General features: G+C 50.0%; 1 pseudogene; it reads right to left on the bottom strand.

Annotated features, from left to right (window-relative positions):
• Positions 1 to 13,605: 13,605 nt before the first annotated feature.
• On the bottom strand, positions 13,606 to 14,799 carry LOC120928134 (annotated as a pseudogene).
• Between the last annotated feature and the right edge of the window lie 6,127 nt (positions 14,800 to 20,926).

The raw sequence follows: 20,926 nt of genomic DNA, 5'->3' as shown, positions 1-20,926 counted from the left end.
TTATCCCCTCCACCATAGAGGGGCCGACCATCCCCTCCACCATAGAGGGGCCGATCATTATCCCCTCCACCATAGAGGGGCCGATCATTATCCCCTCCACCATAGAGGGGCCGACCATTATCCCCTCAACCATAGAGGGGCCGACTCCACTATAGAGGGGCCGATCATTATCCCCTCCACCATAGAGGGGCCGACCATTATCCCCTCCACCATAGAGGGGCCGACCATTATCCCCTCCACCATAGAGGGGCCGACCATTATCCCCTTCACCATAGAGGGGCCGATCATTATCCCCTCCACCATAGAGGGGCCGACCATTATCCCCTCAACCATAGAGGGGCCGACTCCACTATAGAGGGGCCGATCATTATCCCCTCCACCATAGAGGGGCCGACCATTATCCCCTCCACCATAGAGGGGCCGACCATTATCCCCTCCACCATAGAGGGGCCGATCATTATCCCCTCCACCATAGAGGGGCCGACCATTATCCCCTCCACCATAGAGGGGCCGACCATTATCCCCTCCACCATAGAGGGGCCGACCATTATCCCCTCCACCATAGAGGGGCCGACCATTATCCCCTCCACCATAGAGGGGCCGATCATTATCCCCTCCACCACAGAGGGGCCGACCATTATCCCCTCCACCATAGAGGGGCCGATCATTATCCCCTCCACCATAGAGGGGCCGATCATTATCCCCTCAACCATAGAGGGGCCGATCATTATCCCCTCCACCATAGAGGGGCCGACCATTATACCCTCCACCATAGATGGGCCGATCATTATCCCCTCAACCATAGAGGGGCCGACCATTATCCCCTCTACCATAGAGGGGCTGACCATTATCCCCTCCACCATAGAGCGCCCCCCCCCCCCAACCAACAGGGGACGAAACGTGCAGCAGTCCAGCTGGGGCTCATTAGAAAACAAGTCCAGGAAATATGTAAATACACCCTGCCTTGGATTCACTAATGTTTTCCTTCAAAACCATTTGAAATCTTTGTTGATATCTGTACCGGTCACCACCGTTTATGACCTTCCATCACATCCAAGACAGCTTATCGACACTCCAACCGACAGGACCCGATCCCATTTCATTTGCCCAGAATCAAGACGAGACACAGCTCTGTGCTTGTTCCAAATGTAATGATACTTTAATGGTTTCTTCTCAGCTTTTTATACAGTACAAGGCATTAAAGCAACAATGAGATCTCCACCCCCCCTAATCACACACTAAGGCTAATTACTAAACATTCCTTAATTAACAGCATAACAACAAAACACCTTCACCCACTGAGTTCCCTAGGCAGACGTTTTGTCTCCGCATACAGCTTGACACCTATTCACACCTCAGAGCATCAACAGGCTGTAGACAGTGTTATCACACATAAACAGTATTTAGCATGCATAATTAGAGTTCTGGGAGCAGACCTTGGTTAACACCTTTACACAAGGACAATGGAATGTCTTCCAGGCCCTGACTCAATTAGCATGTCACTAGTCAGGGCTAAGCATAGAATGAGTCACTATTGACTGGTTGGGCCAACATCTTGCAGTATCTCAAAATCCTGCAATACAAACTATCAGTGATGTCCTATCTCATGTAATACATGAATTATGATTCACTTGCCACCCCATGCCCAAAGGGCACAGAGTGGACTCAGACCCAAGAGTTATCAGTGACGCTGACACAGGAGTATCCTCCATCCTCACAAAGTCTTTGGGTGTCACGGGTCATTCCGTTACAATATCGAATTGCAAGGTGGCTGAAATTGAGATTAGTAGGGGGGAGGGGGGCTAAGTGGAAGGTGAGGGGTACCACATCCAGTAAGTAACATTAACCACTTCAGCCCCGGACCATTTCGCTGGCCAACGACGGGGCCCCTTTTTGCGCTTCGGCAATGCGTCGCTTTAACTGACAATTGCGCGGTCGTGCGACGTGGCTCCCAAACAAAATTGGCGTCCTTTTTTCCCCACAAATAGAGCTTTCTTTTGGTGGTATTTGATCACCTCGGCGGTTTTTATTTTTTGCGCTATAAACAAAAAATAGAGCGACAATTTTGAAAAAAATGCAATATTTTTTGCTGTAATAAATATCCCCCAAAAATATATAAAAAAAGTTTTTTTCCTCAGTTTATGCCGATACGTATTCTTCTAACTATTTTTGGTAAAACAAAATCGCAATAAGCGTTTATCGATTGGTTTGCGCAAAAGTTATAGCGTCTACAAAATAGGGGATAGTTTTATTGCATTTTTATAAAAAAATATTTTTTACTACTAATGGCGGCGATCAGCAATTTTTTTCGTGACTGCGACATTATGGCGGACACTTCGGACAATTTTGACACATTTTTGGGACCATTGTCATTTTCACAGCAAAAAATGCATTAAAAATGCACTGATTACTGTGAAAATGACAATTGCAGTTTGGGAGTTAACCACAAGGGGGCGCTGAAGGGGTTAAGTGTGACCTCATATGTGTTTCTAACTGTAGGGGTGTGTGGCTGTAGGTGTGACGTCATTGATTGTGATCCCCTATAAAAGGGAACACACGATCGATGAAGCTGCCACAGTGAAGAACGGGGAAGCTGTGTTTACACACACCTCTCCCCGTTCTTCAGCTCTGGGGACCGATCGCGGGACTCCAGCGGTGATCGGGTCCACGAGTCCCACGGCCGCGGTCACGGAGCTTCAAGCCGGGTCGCGGGCGCGCGCCTGCGACCCACGGCTGGGCATTATACAATCACATACAGGTACGTGATTGTGCCCAGCCGTGCCATTCTGCCGACGTATATCTGCGTTAGGCGGTCCTTAAGTGGTTGATATTTATTTTTTTACTAGTAATGGCGGCGATTTTTATCTTGACTGGGACATTATGGCGGACACACCGGACACCTTTGACACCATTTTGGGACCATTATCATTTTTACAGCGATCAGTGCTATAAAAATGCTGTCAAAATGACACTGGCAGGGAAAGGGGTTAACCTGTAGGGGGCGCTGAAGGGGTTAAGTGTGTCCTAGGGAGTGATTCTTACTGTTAGGGGGCGTGGCTTGCCGTGGCCACCGATCGCTGTTCCCGATGAGAGGGGACAGACGATCAGTGACATGTCACTAGGAAGAACGGGGAGATGTTGTGTTTGCACTGACATCCCCCCGTTTTTCAGCTCTGTGACCCGATCGCGGGACACCCGGCGGTGATCGGGTCCGTGGTCACGGAGCTCACGACAGGGTCACGAGCACACCGGCGGCGCACGTGCGACCACGCGGCCTCGCAAATTGAAGGGGACGTACCCGTACGCCCATTTGCGCAGCCGTGCCATTCAGTCGACGTACATCCTCGTGCGCCGGTCTGGAACCGGTTAACGAGGATCGGAAGATATTGAAAAATGATGGTGGCTGTGAGCTCAATCATAGACCGTCACTTATAAAAGTACCCCCCGGACGAGCACAGGGGCCCAGGCACTCAGTGTTATCCATGGACTCTTTTTTAACCACTTAAGCCCCGGACCAATATGCTGGCTAAAGACCCAAGGTGTTTTTACAGTTCGGGACTGCGTCGCTTTAACAGACAATTGCGCGGTCGTGCGACGTGGCTCCCAAACAAAATTGGCGTCCTTTTTTTCCCACAAATAGAGCTTTCTTTTGGTGGTATTTGATCACCTCTGCGGTTTTTATTTTTTGCGCTATAAACAAAAATAGGGCGACAATTTTGAAAAAAATGCAATATTTTTTACTTTTTGCTATAATAAATATCCCCCAAAAACATATATAATTTTTTTTTGTTCCTCAGTTTAGGCCGATACGTATTCTTCTACATATTTTTGGTAAAAAAAATCGCAATAATCGTTTATCGGTTGGTTTGCGCAAAATTTATAGCGTTTACAAAATAGGGGATAGTTTTATTGCATCTTTTTTTTTTTTTACTACTAATGGCGGCGATCAGCGATTTTTTTTGTGACTGCGACATTATGGCGGACACTTCGGACAATTTTGACACATTTTTGGGACCATTGTCATTTTCACAGCAAAAAATGCATTTAAATTGCATTGTTTATTGTGAAAATGACAGTTGCAGTTTGGGAGTTAAACACAGGGGGCGCTGTAACATTTAGTGTTCACTTAGTGTGTGTTTACAACTGTAGGGGGGTGTGGCTGTAGGTGTGACGTCATCGATCGTGTCTCCCCTATAAAGGGAATGGCGTGATTGATACGCCGCCACAGTGAAGCACGGGGAAGCCGTGTTTACACACGGCTCTCCCCGTTCTTCAGCTCCGGGGAGCGATCGCCGCACTCGAGCGACCCACGGCTGGGTACAAGTACAGGACGTATATATATACGTGCTTGTGCCCAGCCGTGCCATTCTGCTGACGTATATGTGCAGGAGGCGGTCCTTAAGTGGTTAAAGGTCTGTCGAGGGTCAATCTTCCCCCAAATCTATCATTGGATGTAAGTCATTGCTTGATGTTGGGGGATCCAATCCCACCTTAACCACATAAGGATGGCCGCACGACGATATACGTCGGCAGAATGGCGCGGCTGGGCACAACAGGGGCGTATATATACGTCCTCTTTAAGATGAGATGAATGAAAATCGGTAACACCCCCGGCCGATCCTCCTTCACAAGGTGTAATGCGGCGTCGGGAGCCGATCGTCTCCCAGATCTTCCATGGGACACGTTGAGAAAACATGACATTCATACAATTACCTCAAATAACCCGACTGCCGCTCATACAACCCGAGAACCAGCGGGACACGAGCATGTGAGACAGAGAGGCCACATCTATAATTCATGGAAGACATTTCTTCTCATCATTAGAAAACATTTCTGATACTTCTCACGTTATGCAATTCTCATTCATTATTACTCTCTGCTCCTCTCCTGAAATACTCTGCTCTGCTGGAGGACTCTGCCCCTTCCTCTATAACTCTCCTCTCCTGAAATACTCTGCTCTACTGGAGGACTCTGCCCCTTCCTCTATAACTCTCCTCTCCTGAAATACTCTGCTCTACTGGAGGACTCTGCTCCTTCCTCTATAACTCTCCTCTCCTGAAATACTCTGCTGCAGGGCTCTGCTCCTTCCTCTATAACTCTCCTCTCCTGAAATACTCTGCTGCAGGGCTCTGCTCCTTCCTCCATAACTCTCCTCTCCTGAAATACTCTGCTCTGCTGGAGGACTCTGCTCCTTCCTCTATAACTCTCCTCTCCTGAGATACTCTGCTCTGCTGGAGGACTCTGCCCCTTCCTCTATAACTCTCCTCTCCTGAGATACTCTGCACTGCTGCAGGGCTCTGCTCCTTCCTCTATAACTCTCCTCTCCTGAAATACTCTGCTGCAGGGCTCTGCTCCTTCCTCCATAACTCTCCTCTCCTGAAATACTCTGCTCTGCTGGAGGACTCTGCTCCTTCCTCTATAACTCTCCTCTCCTGAGATACTCTGCTCTGCTGGAGGACTCTGCCCCTTCCTCTATAACTCTCCTCTCCTGAAATACTCTGCTCTACTGGAGGACTCTGCTCCTTCCTCTATAACTCTCCTCTCCTGAAATACTCTGCTGCAGGGCTCTGCTCCTTCCTCTATAACTCTCCTCTCCTGAAATACTCTGCTGCAGGGCTCTGCTCCTTCCTCTATAACTCTCCTCTCCTGATATACTCTGCTGGAGGACTCTGCTCCTTCCTCTATAACTCTCCTCTCCTGAAATACTCTGCTGGAGGACTCTGCCCCTTCCTCTATAACTCTCCTCTCCTGAGATACTCTGCACTGCTGGAGGACTCTGCTCCTTCCTCTATAACTCTCCTCTCCTGAAATACTCTGCTCTGCTGGAGGACTCTGCTCCTTCCTCTATAACTCTCCTCTCCTGAAATACTCTGCTGGAGGACTCTGCCCCTTCCTCTATAACTCTCCTCTCCTGAGATACTCTGCACTGCTGGAGGACTCTGCTCCTTCCTCTATGACTCTCCTCTCCTGAAATACTCTGCTCTGCTGGAGGACTCTGCTCCTTCCTCTATGACTCTCCTCTCCTGAAATACTCTGCTGCAGGGCTCTGCTCCTTCCTCTATAACTCTCCTCTCCTGAAAAACTCTGCATTGCTGGAGGACTCTGCTCCTTCCTCTATAACTCTCCTCTCCTGAAATACTCTGCTCTGCTGGAGGACTCTGCTCCTTCCTCTATAACTCTCCTCTCCTGAAATACTCTGCTGGAGGACTCTGCTCCTTCCTCTATAACTCTCCTCTCCTGAGATACTCTGCACTGCTGGAGGACTCTGCTCCTTCCTCTATAACTCTCCTCTCCTGAAATACTCTGCTCTGCTGGAGGACTCTGCTCCTTCCTCTATAACTCTCCTCTCCTGAAATACTCTGCTGGAGGACTCTGCCCCTTCCTCTATAACTCTCCTCTCCTGAGATACTCTGCTGTGCTGGAGGACTCTGCTTAGGGTTGCTGCCTTTTTTTCAAGCCAAACCCGAACACTTTAGCGGTGCGTGGCATTTTTTTTTTTTGTAGTATACACAATAGGGCCCAGATTCTCGTAGATCGGCGTAATACTGCGGCGGCGTAACGTATCTCATTTACGTTACACCGCCGCAAGTTTTATAGGCAAGTGCTTTTTTATTCACAAAGAACTTGCCTGTAAAGTTGCGGCGGCGCAAGCCCGCCTAATTCAAATGATCCGGGTAGGGGAAGTGAAGCATTTAAATTAGGAGCGTTCCCGCGCCGAACGTAGTGCGCATGCGCCGTCCCTAGAATTTCCCGACGTGCATTGCGCTTAATAACGTCGCAAGGACGTCATTGGTTTCGACGTGGACGTAAATGGCGTCCAGCGCCATTCACGGACGACTTACGCAAACGACGTACATTTTTAAATTTCGAAGCGGGAATGACGGCCATACTTAACATTGGTTGCACCTCATATAGCAACTTTTACGCGTCGCAAATCTAACGTAAACGTCGTAACTTCACTGCGTACGTTCGGGAATTCACGTATTTTGCTAATTTGCATACTCGACGGGGAAAACGACGGAGGCGACACCTAGCGGCGAAAAAAAAAATTGCATTTAAGATCCGACAGCGTAAGAGCCTTACGCCTTTCGGATCTAATGGTTATCTATGCGTAACTGATTCTAAGAATCAGTCGCATAGATACGACGGCCCGGATTAAGACCCCTCTTACGACGGCGCAATGCAATGTGCGCCGTCGTAAGCCCTTTGAGAATCTGGGCCTAGGATTGTAAAGATCGGGGACACCTTTGGGTGCACAGAGGAGAGCAATAATGCGGCACGCTTTATTGGACAGTGTAACCTCCTGTAACACAGGGGTCATTGTCACCCCCATTCATAAAATACGGGTCAGTGTTACCCCCCTCCATAATTTAGAGGTCCCCCATAGAGGACACCCATTAGGTCCCCTTATAACAGCACCCCCCCCCCTTAGAGACCTCTAATAGATCAGGGAACCCCAACCCCCCATCAGTGACACAGGAGACAAAACACATCCGAACTTGTGCACTCACTCACAGGACCGTTGTTAGGAACCATGGGGCCCTCGTCCCCTGAGGGGGGAAAAAGAGGTGGGGGGAGTGAGGTGAGAAAGGGTGAGAGGAGCAGGTAAGGGGGTGAGAGAGAGAGAGGGGGTGAGAAAGAGGTGGGGGTGTGAGAGAGAGGGGGAGGGAATTGGGGGTGGGAGTGGGGTGAGAGAGAGAGAGGAGGGGTGGGAGAGATAAGGCGGCTGAGAGGAAGGGGGTGAGAGAGAAAGGTGGTAAGAGAGGGGATGGCCTAACAGAGAGAGGGGGTGGCTTACAGAGAGAAAGGATAGCTGACGGGGGGAGTGTCTGACAGAGAGGGGGTATGACTTACAGAGAGGGGGGTGGCTGACAGAGAGGTGGGTGGCTGACAGAGAGGGGGGATGCTGACAGTGGAGGGGGGTAGCTGACAGTGGGGGGGTAGCTGACATAGGGGGATGGCTTACAGAGAGAGGGGGGTGGCTGACAGTGGAGGGGGGTAGCTGACAGTGGAGGGGGGTAGCTGACAGTGGAGGGGGGTAGCTGACAGTGGAGGGGGGTAGCTGACAGTGGAGGGGGGTATCTGACAAAGGGGGGGGGGGTAGCTGACAGAGGGGGGGAGTAGCTGACAGGGGGGAGAAGCTGACAGTGGAGCAGGGGTAGCTGACAGAGAGAGGGTAGCTGACAGAGGGGGAGTAGCTGACAGAGAGGGGGTAGCTGACAAAGGGGGGTGTGACGGTATCGGTATGATATCCCCGTCAACGTTCCCTTCTTCCCATAACGACAATCACCCCACTATTCCACGAGGAGGGATATCCCTGGAATCGCCCAGAAAGCCACACATGAGACAAGCTTACTGCTAGAACAAGACACTTTAATGACACAAAAACTCAGCTTATATGTGGTTGCAGCCTGTTAGGAACGCCCCCCTCACACAGTGGGGTTTCCCATACAGATTATAGGAGACAAGTCGGAGCCGACCATGCAGACACATTTCTTTAGATAAAGACATCAGGGGAGTTAATTAATACACTGAAGCAATCAGAATAATTAACATACTACTTCTCTAATCATTTAGCCTGATGATACAATACTCATCTTTTAAGGGTAAACACAGATCTTCTTCACACAACACAATAGATCAATTAACCTTTAGAATAGTGAGGGGACATTAGCACGTCAATAACCTGTCAGAGGAATGAATCACACATGAAATTCCTTTCTACATCTACCCATGGCTAGCAGGGAGCAGTACACTGAGGCATATAGGCAAATGTATCACAATGGCCCCCCTTTTGCTCCCTGCTCCGGCAAACCCGGTTGGACCTTTCCTGGTCCAGTAGGGTTGACGGGTTTAGAGCTTTTAGTCCGAGGTTAACTCCGTTTGGCATGACTGACCTCCCTTGGCAACTGCTTCAGACTCGGGTATGTCACCGGGTCGTCAGATCACACGCCGGTCAGTCCCCAAGTCTTTGTGCGATCTGCAAAGTCACCAGAAGTCAGTGTGAAGACAGCGAATGGGTCTGTGCGCCGCCATCTAGGTGTCCCGCTATGGGAGGGGGCAGGTTATGGCTCTGAAGTGACAATCACAGGAGATTCATAAAAAAGAAAAAGTTATATTTGTTGAAATGCTGTAGCACTGGTGCTCAGAGTCCGGGGGGGGGGGGGGGGGGGGGGACTCAGAGCCCCATAAGGTCAGCCACCCCCTGCTCCCTCCGCAGCCGCCGGTTCTCCTCTTTGAGCTTCTCCAGCTCCATCTCCAGTTCATGGAGCCTGGGGGGGTCAGCCCGCTGTGACCTCAGGTGGTTGTTCTCCTCCTCCATGCGGCTTATGCACTCCTCCAGCTCTATGTACTCACGGATCAGATCCTGCTTGCTCATGTCCTGCAGGCTTTCCACGTGGTCCTTCATCATCAGGAACTGGGTGGTGGTGTAAGGGGCCACCGGTGGGCCCTTGGCGAACATCTCGGCCCGCATCTGGGGCGCCCGCTGCGATTCCATCTCCTCCAGTCGCTTCTTCTCCTCCCAGGTCCGCTGGTTATATGACTTCCAGGACCTCTTCTTCTTGGAGGGTAGCTGGCGGTGCCTCTTTCTGCCCAGCTCCCTCCAAGGCCCCTCCGGCTCATGGCTGTCGCCCATGACCAGCTGACAATGGTGTTCCCTGTTGTCCGTAATAACAGATTGTACCATGAGGACTTCGTAAGGGGTGCCCAATTGTTCTTCCTGACCCAGCTCCTGGGGATCCCAAGCCGAGTCTACACAATGGGCTGCTGCTGGTGAGCGGTACCCAGGTTGAGACCAATTTGACCTGGTGTTGTCATTCATGGGGCAATTCTGCTTGAAGTGACCCAACTGTTTGCACCGGAAGCAGCGTTGTTCGTTGTCCTCCTGGCGTGGGTAGCGAGGGCTATATGTCATCGGTCTGTTAGGCGGTTGGTATCTAGCGGCTGGTGGGTGTGAGGGCGCCGTTGGTTGTGGGGGTTGTACCCGTGGTGTGACCTGGTTTGTCTTGCGAGTATCCGCATATTCATCCGCCAACATCGCGGCCTCTGGTAGAGTCATGGGCCTGCGATCTCTCACCCAATCTTTGACATCCGTCTGGATGTGATTGTAAAATTGCTCCAGGAGCATTAGTTGCAAAATGTCCTCTGCGGTGGTGGCCTGGCTGCTGTTAACCCAGTTAGAGGCCGACAGGGACAGCTGGCATGCCCATTCCGCGTAAGAGTCTTTCGTGGTTTTGCGTGAGTCCCTGAACTTCTGTCGGTGGGACTCTGGGGTTACTGCATAACGAGCCAGGAGCGCTTCTTTAACCCTGGCGTAGCTATGGATATCCTGATCTGGCACGGTCCGGAAAGCATCAGAAGCTTTGCCTGACAGTTTGCCTGACAATATTGAAACCCACTCTCCTCTAGCTATTCGGTGCAGGTTACATTGTCGCTCAAAGTCCGCCAGGTAGTTATCAATCTCACAGTCCTTTTCATCAAAAGCTTTAAAAGCGCTAAACGGAATCTTCCTTGCGTCTGCTGTGCTGTACTCACTGTTCGTAGAAGGTGCGGCTGCTTGTTGGACTGCTGCCAGTTTTAACTGTAGCTCTGCGTCCCTTATTTCTTTATCCTTCTGTAGTTCTGCGTCCCTTATTTGTTTATCCTTCTGGAGTTCTGCGTCCCTTATTTGTTTAGCCTCCTCCGCTAACAGGTCCATCACTTTCAGAACCACATCCGGCGTTGGGTTCGGGCCGAACCACGCTAGCTTCTCTCTCATTAGCTTGTTGGCTGGCGATTCCTCCTCCTGAATCACTGGTGTCTCCATCTCTTGTACTGCTGGCGTTGCTGCAATCCCGTCCTCCTGGTCTAGCTCCATTAATTCTGCTATGATGACCCGCTTGGTTTTGTTGCTAGCGATCCTTCCACGAACTTCCAGTAGTTCTTCCAGTGTCTGCTTGGAATCCGGGTGTGAAGGGGAATAGAAGGGAAGATCCCGCTGCTGCCAACCAATTGTGACGGTATCGGTATGATATCCCCGTCAACGTTCCCTTCTTCCCATAACGACAATCACCCCACTATTCCACGAGGAGGGATATCCCTGGAATCGCCCAGAAAGCCACACATGAGACAAGCTTACTGCTAGAACAAGACACTTTAATGACACAAAAACTCAGCTTATATGTGGTTACAGCCTGTTAGGAACGCCCCCTCACACAGTGGGGTTTCCCATACAGATTATAGGAGACAAGTCGGAGCCGACCATGCAGACACATTTCTTTAGATAAAGACATCAGGGGAGTTAATTAATACACTGAAGCAATCAGAATAATTAACATACTACTTCTCTAATCATTTAGCCTGATGATACAATACTCATCTTTTAAGGGTAAACACAGATCTTCTTCACACAACACAATAGATCAATTAACCTTTAGAATAGTGAGGGGACATTAGCACGTCAATAACCTGTCAGAGGAATGAATCACACATGAAATTCCTTTCTACATCTACCCATGGCTAGCAGGGAGCAGTACACTGAGGCATATAGGCAAATGTATCACAGGGGGGGATTAGCTGACAGTGGAGGGGGGTAGCTGACTGAGTGGGGGTAGCTGACAGGAGGGGGGTAGCTAACAGGAGGGGGAGTAGCTGACAGGAGGGGGGTAGCTGACAGGAGGGTAGGTAGATGACAGAAGGGGAGGTAGCTGACAGGAGGGGGGTAGCTGACAGAGGGGGTAGTTGACAGGAGGGGGAGTAGCTGACAGGAGGGGGAGTAGCTGACAGGAGGGGGGGTAGCTGACAGAGGGGGGGATTAGCTGACTGAGAGACAGATGGGGGGGTAGCTGACAGATGGGGGGTAGCTGACAGATGGGGGGTGGCTAACAGAAGGGGAGTGTCTGACAGAGGGGTAGCTGACGGGAGGGGGGTAACTGACAGATGGGGGGTAGCTGACAGATGGGGGGGTAGCTGACAGATGGGGGGTGGCTAACAGAAGGGGAGTGTCTGACAGAGAGGGGGTGAGCCGGAGGGCAGACGAGAAAGATACCTCAGTGAGGAGACATAGCAGAGCACATGCCAGGCAAGAAGGCGGGACTACGGGCGGCTGCGATCACCCACAGTCAAGCCCCGCCTCCAATCACAGACCCTCGTATCGCATGTCCGCCGCCCGCACGTGACCTATTCAGCCTGTGTCAGCCAATCACTGAATAGGTACGCCTGCTGCTCATCGCTGAGCTCGGCTCGGAGGCGGGGGGCACAGGCATTACTGTGTGTGACAGTGTAATACAGATGGCGGGCGCCGGAATCGGGATGCGCCGCTCTAGGTTATATGTGCCCGGGTTTCAGGCGGCTTGAAAACCGGGCACATGAGTCCATAGTTGGCGCAGGGGCGCCGCCCCCTCTCTCCTGCACCCGTCACTCAACACTACATAGATTCGTGTATTGCATAAATCTATGTATTGTCGCCGCGTTTGAAGGCACATTGGCGACAATTGATGGGCACATCAGCTGTGTTTGATGGCACAGTGGCGACAATTGATGGGCACAGTGGCTGCGTTTGATGGCACAGTGGCGACAATTGATGGTCACAGTGGCTGCGTTTGGTGACACAGTGGCGACAATTGATGGGCATAGTGGCGACAATTGATGGTCACAGTGGCGACAATTGATGGGCACAGTGGCTGCGTTTGATGGCACAGTGGCGACAATTGAGGGCACAGTGGCGACAATTGATGGTCACAGTGGCGACAATTGATGGGCACAGTGGCGACAATTGATGGGCACAGTGGCGACAATTGATGGGCACAGTGGCGACAATTGATGGGCACAGTGGCGACAATTGATGGTTTTTTTTCGCTTGTTTGCACCCCCCAAAAATTTTGAGCACCAGCCGCCACTGGTGTCACCCCTCCGCCTCAACATCTCTATTTCTGGTAGTGTCAGTTTTCGTTCTTTGATATTCTGAAGATTTTATCTTTGAAGGAGATCTTCCATCTCTTCCATCTCTCCCATCCCTTCCATCTCTTCCTCTTCCATCCCTTCCATCTCTTTCTCTTCCATCCCTTCCATCTCTTCCATCTCTTTCTCTTCCATCCCTTCCATCTCTTCCATCTCTTTCTCTTCCATCCCTTCCATCTCTTCCATCTCTTTCTCTTCCATCTCTTCCATCTCTTCCATTTCTTTCTCTTCCATCTCTTCCATCCCTTCCATCTCTTCCATCTCTTCCATCTCTTTCTCTTCCATCCCTTCCATCTCTTCCATCTCTTTCTCTTCCATCCCTTCCATCTCTTCCATCTCTTTCTCTTCCATCTCTTCCATCTCTTCCATTTCTTTCTCTTCCATCTCTTCCATCTCTCCCATCCCTTCCATCTCTTCCATCTCTTTCTCTTCCATCCCTTCCATCTCTTCCATCTCTTTCTCTTCCATCCCTTCCATCTCTTCCATCTCTTTCTCTTCCATCCCTTCCATCTCTTCCATCTCTTTCTCTTCCATCTCTTCCATCCCTTCCATCTCTTCCATCTCTTCCATCTCTTTCTCTTCCATCCCTTCCATCTCTTCCATCCCTTCCATCTCTTCCATCTCTTCCATCTCTTCCATCTCTTTCTCTTCCATCTCTTCCATCCCTTCCATCTCTTCCATCCCTTCCATCTCTTCCATCTCTTTCTCTTCCATCTCTTCAATATCTTCCATCTGTTTCTCTTCCATCTCTTCCATCTCTTTCACTTCCATCTCTTCAATATCTTCCATCTGTTTCTCTTCCATCTCTTCTATCTCTTCCATCTCTTCCATCTCTTCCATCTCTTCCATCTCTTCCACCTCTTCCACCTCTTCCATCTCTTTCTCTTCCATCTCTTCCATCTCTTTCTCTTCCATCTCTTCCATCTCTTTCTCTTCCATGTCTTCCATTTCTTTCTCTTCCATCTCTTCCATCTCTTCCACCTCTTCCATCTCTTTCTCTTCCATCTCTTCCATCTCTTTCTCTTCCATCTCTTCCATCTCTTTCTCTTCCATCTATTCCATCTCTTTCTCTTCCATCTCTTCCATCTCTTCCTCTTCCATCTCTTTCTCTTCCATCTCTTCCATCTCTTCCATCTCTTCCATCTCTTCCACCTCTTCCATCTCTTTCTCTTCCATCTCTTCCATCTCTTTCTCTTCCATCTCTTTCTCTTCCATCTCTTTCTCTTCCATCTCTTCCATCTCTTTCTCTTCCATCTCTTCCATCTCTTTCTCTTCCATCTATTCCATCTCTTTCTCTTCCATCTCCTCCATCTCTTTCTCTTCCATCTCTTCCATCTCTTCCTCTTCCATCTCTTTCTCTTCCATCTCTTCCATCTCTTCCTCTTCCATCTCTTCCATCTCTTCCTCTTCCATCTCTTTCTCTTCCATCTCTTCCATCTCTTTCTCTTCCATCTCTTTCTCTTCCACCTCTTCCATCTCTTCCACCTCTTCCATCTCTTCCATCTCTTTCTCTTCCATCTCTTCCATCTCTTCCTCTTCCATCTCTTTCTCTTCCATCTCTTCCATCTCTTCCTCTTCCATCTCTTCCATCTCTTTCTCTTCCATCTCTTTCTCTTCCAGCTCTCCCATCTCTTTCTCTTCCAGCTCTTCCATCTCTTTCTCTTCCATCTCTTCCATCTCTTTCTCTTCCATCTCTCCCATTTCTTCCATCACTTTCTCTTCCATCTCTTCTATCTCTTTCTCTTCCATCTCTTCCATCTCTTCCATCTCTTTCTCTTCCATCTCTTTCTCTTCCATCTCTTTCTCTTCCATCTCTTTCTCTTCCATCTCTTTCTCTTCCATCTCTTCCATCTCTTCCATCTCTTTCTCTTCCATCTCTTCCATCTCTTCCATCTCTTTCTCTTCCATCTCTTCCATCTCTTTCTCTTCCATCTCTTTCTCTTCCATCTCTTCCATCTCTTCCATCTCTTTCTCTTCCATCTCTTTCTCTTCCATCTCTCCCATTTCTTTCTCTTCCATCTCTTCCATCTCTCCCATCTCTTTCTCTTCCAGCTCTTCCATCTCTTTCTCTTCCATCTCTTCCATCTCTTTCTCTTCCATCTCTCCCATTTCTTCCATCACTTTCTCTTCCATCTCTTTCTCTTCCATCTCTTCTATCTCTTTCTCTTCCATCTCTTCCATCTCTTCCATCTCTTTCTCTTCCATCTCTTTCTCTTCCAACTCTTTCTCTTCCATCTCTCCCATTTCTTTCTCTTCCATCTCTTCCATCTCTTCCATCTCTTCTATCTCTTCTATCTCTTTCTCTTCCATCTCTTTCTCTTCCATCTCTTTCTCTTCCATCTCTTCCATCTCTTTCTCTTCCATCTCTTTCTCTTCCATCTCTCCCATTTCTTTCTCTTCCATCTCTTCTATCTCTTCTATCTCTTTCTCTTCCATCTCTTCCATCTCTTTCTCTTCCATCTCTTCCATCTGTTTCTCTTCTATCTCTTCCATCTCTTTCTCTTCCATCTCTTCCTCTTCCATCTCTTTCTCTTCCATCTCTTTCTCTTCCATCTCTTCCATCTCTTCCATCTCTTTCTCTTCCATCTCTTTCTCTTCCATCTCTTTCTCTTCCATCTCTTTCTCTTCCATCTCTTCCATCTTTTTCTCTTCCACGTTCTCTGATACAATTTGCTTACAGAGAAAATCCACTTTCATATAAAACCCCATAATCCCCCCTCCCCCCCCCCATGAAATCTCCAGATGGAAATGATCCTCCCTGTCTTCTAATCCTCTCTCAGGGCCCCTCCGGATCTCAGCGGCACATTAAAGTGTCCCCTCCAGTCACGTCCCGCACATTTTTAATGGGATGCCAACACATCCGTAACCCGCGGGAAAGATATGGTGTGTGGGGGTTTGGGGGGCGTCGCCCGTGTTCGTATTGGTGCGTTGGGTTTCCATTCCAAGCGTGGGATGATAAAAGGAAGAGAACAACGCCGGGCTGCGTTGGACAGTCCAGCGAGACTTTCAATTACCAAAAAGTCATAGAGAAGCGCCAACGTGTTTCGGCAGCTAAGGGGGTCCTTCATCAGGGCTTCAAATCACTAAAACTGGTGGACCCAGAATTACAAACAAACTGAAAGGAAAAAACATCAATTGCAGTGTCACTGGCCCAGATTCAGAGAGCAATTGCGCCTGCGTAACCATAGTTACGCAGCGCAATTGCTGACTTGCTCCGGCGTTACGAATGCTCCTGATTCAGGAACATCGTAACGCCGACTGCAGCCTAAAATCTGCGCGGCATAAGGCTCTTATGCCACGCATATCTTAGGCTGCATTCTTGCGATGGCCGCTAGGGGGCGCTCCCATTGTGCTCAGTGTATAGTATGCAAATTGCATACTAACACCGATTCACAATGTTGCGCGAGCCCTGTGTACGCAAGTTACGGAGTTTCCGTACGGCGTCTTTAGCGTAAGGCTGCCCCTTCTAATAGCAGGGGCACCCAATGCTAAAGTACACCCACCGTTCCCGCGTCGTAAAAATTTGAATTTCACGTCGTTTGCGTAAGTGATTCGTGAATGGCGCTGGACGCCATTCACGTTCACTTGGAAGCAAATGACGTCCTTGCGACGTCATTTGCCGCAATGCACGTCAGGAAAGTGTTCCCGACGGAGCATGCGCTCTACGCTCGGCGCGGGAACGCGCCTAATTTAAATGATTCCCGCCCCCTACCGGATCATTTACATTAGGCGCCCTTACGCAGGGCAATTTTAAAGAGCACACAATTTACGGAGCTACTGCACCGTGAATCGAGGGCAGCGCAATATATTTGCGGGGGGCGCAGGGCAAAAAGGCTGCCCTGCGCCTCCGTAAAAAAGGGGCAAATTCTACCTGAATCTGGGCCACTGTAAATAAATATCCCCCAAAAAATATAAAAGAAAAAAAAAATTTTTCAGTTTAGGCCGATACGTATTCTTCTACATATTTTTGGTTTAAAAAAATCCCAATAAGCGTTTATCGATCGGTTTGCGCAAAAGTTATAGCGTCTACAAAATAGGGGATAGCTTTATGGCATTTTTATTATAATTTTTTTTTTTTTTTACTAGTAATGGCGGCGATCAGCGATTTTTATCGCGACATTACGGCGGACACCTCGGACACTTTTGACACATTTTTGGGACCATTGTCATTTTTACAGCGATAAAAATGCACTGATTGCTGTGAAAATGACACTGGCAGGGAAAGGGGTTAACCACTAGGGGGCGCTGTAGGGGTTAAGTGTGACCTCATGTGTGTTTCTTACTGTAGGGGGGCGTGGCTGTAGGTGTGACGTCACTGATCGTCGTTCCCTATATCAGGGAACAGACGATCAGTGTCACTGCCACAGTGAAGAACGGGGAAGGTGTGTTTACACTCACCTCTCCCCGTTCTTCAGCTCCTGTGACCCGATCACGGGACACCCGCGGCGATCGGTTTTCGCGGCCACGGTCACAGAGCTTCGGACCGGGTCGCGAGCGCACCGCCGGCTGGGATATCGAGTCCGTGGGACCCGCGGTCGGAGTCACGGAAGCTCTTGTACGCGTCCACAAAGCCGCTTCTTAACCACTTCCCGCCCGGCCAATAGCCGATTTACGTCCGGGAAGTGGTTCCTGACAGGACGTTCCAGAACGCGCGCGCCCGTGGGGGCGCGCAGCGCGGCGATCGGTAATGCGGAGTGTCAGTCTGACACCCTGCATCTCCGATTTCGGTAATGAGCCTCCAGCGGAGACTCTTTACCACGTGATCAGCCGTGTCCAATCACGGCTGATCACGATGTAAACAGGAAGAGCCGTTGATGGCTCTTCCTCACTCGCGTCTGACAGACGCGAGTAGAGGAGAGCCGATCGGCGGCTCTCCCGACGGGGGGTTCGCGCTGATTGTTTATCAGCGCAGCCCCCCCTTGGATCGCCACACTGGACCACCAGGGATGCCCACCCTGGACCACCAGGGTGGGCAAAAAAAATAAAAAAGCCTGCAAAAAAAATAAAAAATAAAAGTCTGTAAAAAAAGCATTCAAAAAAATTAAAAAGATGCCAATCAGTGCCCACAAATGGGCACTGACTGGCAACCTGGCAGAATCAGTGCTGCCCCACAGTGTCCATCAGTGCTGACCCACAGTGTCCATCAGGGCCACCCCACAGTGCCCATCCATGCCCAGTGCCCACCTATCAGTGCCCATCTGTGCCACCCATAAGTATCCATCAGTGCCACCCATAAGTGCCGCCCATGAGTGCCCATCAGTACCGCCCATGAGTGCCCATCTGTGCCGCCTATGAGTGCTCAGTGCCGCCTATGTGTGCCCATCAGTGCCGCCTATGTGTGCCCATCAGTGCCGCCTATGTTTGCCCATCAGTGCCGCCTATGTGTGCCCATCAGTGCCGCCTATGTGTGCCCATCAGTGCCGCCTATGAGTGCCCATCAGTGCCGCATACCAGCGCCGCCAATCAGTGCCACCTCATCTGTGCCCGTTAGTACTACCTCATCAATGTCCATCAGTGCCATCTCATCGGTGCCCATCAGTGCCGCCATATCAGTGCCTGTAATTGAAAGAGAAAAACGTATTTACAAAAAAATTAACAGAAAAAAATAAAAACGTAAATTTTTTTCAAAATTTTCAGTCTTTTTTTAGTTGTTGCGCAAAAAAAAAAAAAAAACGCAGAGGTGATCAAATACCACCAAAAGAAAGCTCTATTTGTGGGGTGAAAAGGACGCCAATTTTGTTTGGGTACAGTGTCGCACGACCGCGCAATTGCCATTCAAAGTGCGACAGCGCTGAAAGCTGAAAATTGGCTTGGGCGGGAAGGTGCGTAAGTGTCCGGTATGGAAGTGGTTAAAGGGGACGTGTATATATATATATATGTACGTCCTTGTGCCTCCCCGTGCCGTTCTGCCGACGTATATCTGCGCGCCGGGGTCGGCATGTGGTTAATTAACCCTCACATCAAAGCAGCGCGTTTCCGCACGTGATCACCCCGAAACCGCCGATATTAAATGTTTTAGTGCCCGGCCAGCAAACTGACGATCCTCGCATCTAAACGTCAATCTAATAGGGGCCCCCCGGAGGATTGAGGGCCCGTGGACGGCCTGAAGCTCGCTAAGTGCCTGAAACAGAAATGGGCCCCCTTCCACCTCTCCTGCAGCGCAATAAATCCGGGGCACTTATCTCCATCCACGCCGATGACGCTCGCCGCGTCCCGTGAAAGCCTCTTACATGAATGTGAAAGCAGCAATACGCGGCGTAATGGTCATTAGGAGACCGGCCGGCCGACGGACACGTAAATTATAGTCCTGCATCCTCGCCATGTTATGGATCGATGGAACAACGATCTGTACGAGGAACGAGCGAACGCAATTTATAGTCTGATGTCAGCACATCGGTACCTACCGCCCACGAAACAGACGCACATTACCATCTCGCCACTCACAGCTGACCTTCAGGCAAGTATTAAGATACATACACTATGGGCCGGATTCAGGTACATTTGCGCTTTTTTTTACGGAGGCGCAGGGCAACGTTTTTACCCTGCGTCCCCGCAAATTTACTGCGCTACCCGCGATTCACAGAGCAGTAGCTCCGTAAATTGCGTGGGCGCTCCGGCAAAATGCCCGGCGTAAGTGCGCGCAATTTAAATTATCCGTAGGGGGCGGGAATCATTTAAATTAGGCGCGTTCCCGCGCCGAGAGCGTAGAGCGCATGCTCCGTCGGGAAACTTTCCCGACGTGCATTGCGGTAAATGACGTCGCAAGGACGTCATTTGCTTCAAAGTGAACGTGAATGGCGTCCAGCGCCATTCACGAATCACTTACGCAAACTACGTAAATTTCAAATTTCGCGATGCGGGAACGACGGGTATACGGTATAGGGGCAGCCTTACGCGAAAACCGCCGTACGGAAACTACGTAAACTGCATACGCAGGGCTCGCGTAACGTTGTGAATCGGTGTTAGTATGCAATTTGCATACTATACGCTGAGCACAACGGGAACGCCACCTAGCGGCCATCGCAAGAATGCAGCCTAAGATATGACGGCATAAGGAGCCTTATGCCACGCATATCTTAGGCTGCAGTCGGCGTAACGAGGTTCCTGAATCAGGAGCATTCGTTACGCCGGGGCAAGTAAGCAATTGCGCTGCGTAACTATGGTTACGCAGGCGCAATTGCTCTCTGAATCCGGGCCTATATCGTCAAAAGTATTGGGACGCCTGCCTTTTTACACGCACATGAACTTTAACCCCTTGCCGACCGATGCACGACTATATACGTCGGCAGAATGGCCCGGCTGGGCATATGGACGTACCTGTACCTCCCCTTCAAGAAGCGGCATTGTGGGCGCGTGCCCGACGCGATCTCTATGAATGTGACCGCGGACTCAATGGGGTAGATTCAGAGAGAATTTACACTGGCGTATCCATAGATACGCCGCGTAAATTCAAAGCTGCGCCGGCGTATCTTCTTTCTGTATTCAGAAAGCTAGATACGCCGACATTAGCCTAAGATGCGACTGGCGTAAGTCTCTTACGCCGTCGTATCTTAGGGTGCATTCTCACGCTGGCCGCTAGGTGGCGCTCCCGTCGTTTTCGGCGTAGATTATGCAAATGACCAAGTTACGCCGATTCACAAACGTACGTGCGCCCGGCGGTCGTTTTTTACGTCGTTTGCGGCGTAACGTTGCTCCTGCTATTAGGAGGCGCAGCCAATGTTAAGTATGGACGTCGTTCCCGCTTTCGAAATTAGAATTTTTTACGTCGTTTGCGTAAGTCGTTGGCGAATGGGGCTGGACGTAATTTACGTTCACGTCGAAACCAATACGTCATTGCGGCGTACTTGAGAGCAATGCACACGGGGATATGTACACGGACGGCGCATGCGCCGTTCGTAAAACACGTCAATCACAACACATTAGCATAAAACACGCCCCCCCTTCCACATTTGAATTACGCGCGCTTACGCCGGTCCCATTTACGCTA

This window comes from Rana temporaria, chromosome 2 (assembly GCF_905171775.1).
Source record: "Rana temporaria chromosome 2, aRanTem1.1, whole genome shotgun sequence".
In the NCBI taxonomy this organism is placed as follows: Eukaryota; Metazoa; Chordata; class Amphibia; order Anura; family Ranidae; genus Rana; species Rana temporaria.
This window is presented reverse-complemented; position numbering and strand designations above follow the sequence as displayed.